The 2,500-nt window shown below is 48.8% G+C and overlaps 1 protein-coding gene across 1 annotated transcript in view; it reads right to left on the bottom strand.

The window, feature by feature from the left end:
• Nucleotides 1-2,500, bottom strand: part of LOC107556744 (peripheral plasma membrane protein CASK-like) — a 65,794-nt gene that overhangs the window by 12,603 nt on the left and 50,691 nt on the right. The window lies entirely within an intron of this gene.

The raw sequence follows: 2,500 nt of genomic DNA, 5'->3' as shown, positions 1-2,500 counted from the left end.
GTGTGTGTGAGAGAGTGAGTGTGCGTGCGCGTGTGTGTAAGTGTGCGCGCGTGTGAGAGTGTCTGTGTGAGTGAGAGAGTGTCTGTGTGAGTGTGCATGCATGCGTGTGTGTGTGTGTGTGTGTGAGAGCGTGTGTGCATGTGTGCGTCTCTGAGTGTGTGTGTGTGTGTGTGAGTGAGTGTGTGCGCGTGTGTGCATGAGAGTGTGTGTGTGTAAGAGTGTGTGAGTGTGTGTCTGTGTGCATGCTTGTGTGCGTGCGTATGTGCGCGTGTGTGTGTGTGTGTGTGTGTGAGTGAGTGAGTGCGTGCATGCATGCATGTGTGTGTGTGTGAGTGCGTGTGAGTGTGCGAGTGTGCATGTGTGTGAGTGAGTGTGTGTGCGCATGTGTGTGAGTGTGAGCATGTGTGTGTGTGTGAGTGCGCGTGTGTGCATGAGTGTGTGTGTATGCGTGTGTGTGTGTGTGCGCATGCTTGTGTGTGTGTGTGTGTGTGGGTGTGTGCATGCGCATCTGAGAGTGTGTGTGTGTGCGCATGTGAGTGTGTGTGTGTGTGTGCATGTGTGCGTCTGAGAGAGTGTGTGTGTGAGTGCATGCGTGTGCGTGTATGTGTGAGAGTGTGCGCTTGTGTGAGTGTGTGCATGCGTGTGTGTGTGTGTGTGTGTGTGTGTGAGAGAGTGAGTGCGTGTGAGTGAGTGTGCGCGTATGTGAGAGTGTGTGCGCGCATGTGAGAGTGTGTGTGTGTGTGTGTGCGCATGTGTGCATGAGAGAGTGTGTGTGTATGCGTGTGTGTGCGCATGCGCGCGTGTGTGTGCATCTGAGAGTGTGTGTGTGTGTGTGTGCGCATGTGAGAGTGTGTGTGTGTGTGTGTGCGCATGTGTGCATGAGAGAGTGTGTGTGTATGCGTGTGTGTGCGCATGCGCGCGTGTGTGTGCATCTGAGAGTGTGTGTGTGTGTGTGTGCGCATGTGAGAGTGTGTGTGTGTGTGTGTGCGCATGTGTGCATGAGAGAGTGTGTGTGTATGCGTGTGTGTGCGCATGCGCGCGTGTGTGTGCATCTGAGAGTGTGTGTGTGTGTGTGTGCGCATGTGAGAGTGTGTGTGTGTGTGAGAGTGCATGCGTGTGCGTGTATGTGCTTGTGTGAGTATGTGTGTGCATGCTTGTGTGAGTATGTGTGCATGCGTGTGTGTGTGTGTGTGAGTGCGTGTGTGTGTGTGTGAGTTTGTGCATCAGAGTGTGTGTGTGTGCATGCGTGTGTGTGTGTGTGTGTGAGTATGTGTGTGCATGCATGTGTGTGCATGCATGCATGTGTGTGTGTGCGCATGTGAGAGTGTGTGTGTGTGAGTGCATGCGTGTGCGTGTATGCGTGTATGTGTGAGAGTGTGTGCATGCTTGTGTGCGTGTGCATGCATGCGTGGGTGCGTGCGTGCGAGTTTGTGCATCAGAGTGTGTGTGCATGCGTGCATGTGTGTGTAAATTTGTGCATCAGTGTGTGTACGCATGCGTATGTGTGTGCATGAGTGTGTGCGCATGTGAGTGTGTGCGTGTGTGTGCATGCGTGTGTGTGTGTGTGTGTGCGTGCATGCATGTGTGTGTGTGCATGCTTGTGTGCGTGTGCATGCATGCGTGTGTGAGTATGTGTGTGCATGCATGTGTGTGTGTGCGTGCATGTGTGTGTGTGTGTGAGTTTGTGCATCAGAGTGTGTGTGTGTGCATGCGTGTGTGTGTGTGTGTGTGTGTGTGTGAGAGAGCGAGAGAGTGTGTGTGTGTGAACGTGTGTACCTACCTGACCATATTTTGGGGACAAATTTGTACCAAATGTGAGCTAAACCTGACAAAACCTCCGTTTTGGGAACATGCTCGTTTATAAAACAGTTTAAAAATAAAGTATACTATGTTTTTTTTATGTTGAATGCACAAGCTTTCTGTCAGGGTTAATGTGTGGGTTAGGACATGGTTATAGTATTTATAACTAGCTGTATATATAAAGGAAGTCAGTGTAATGTCTTTATTTAGAAAGCAGAGCAAACGTGTTTGTGTCACTTGAGCTTTCAGTATTTAGTCAACACATTTAATGTTAAAGGCCTGGTTTCACAGAGAGGGCTTAGACTGAGTCAGGATTGGGCCACAGTTGAATTAGGACAAAACAATAGCACTGACATATTTTAAGATCAATCAGTGCAAGTTTATTTCATGTGTTTTTTTCTGGGACTAGGCTTAAGCTGTGAAACCGAAGGATAAAGTCATATTGCACTGATTATAATACCTGTTCTGTTGACATGCTGTTGTCACTGATTAAATATGTTATGATAACTAGTTGTGCTTTAACCGGGGTTTGTAGTTATGACAGGAGGACTAGAGCAGGTGAAGTCCTCTCTGAGGTTATTAGACGGGTCTGGTGGGTTTACTTGAATAGTTACCAGTGACTCAGTCTTTGCTTTTGATAATATCCTGATCTCTAGCACTAGTGTTGTTCTGCTCTCTCTCTCTCTCTCTCTCACACACA

Source organism: Sinocyclocheilus grahami, unplaced genomic scaffold, assembly GCF_001515645.1.
Source record: "Sinocyclocheilus grahami isolate Dianchi unplaced genomic scaffold, SAMN03320097.WGS_v1.1 scaffold577.1, whole genome shotgun sequence".
Lineage (NCBI taxonomy): Eukaryota > Metazoa > Chordata > Actinopteri > Cypriniformes > Cyprinidae > Sinocyclocheilus > Sinocyclocheilus grahami.
Note: the sequence above shows the minus strand (reverse complement) of the source record. Positions and strands in the feature narration are given on the sequence as shown.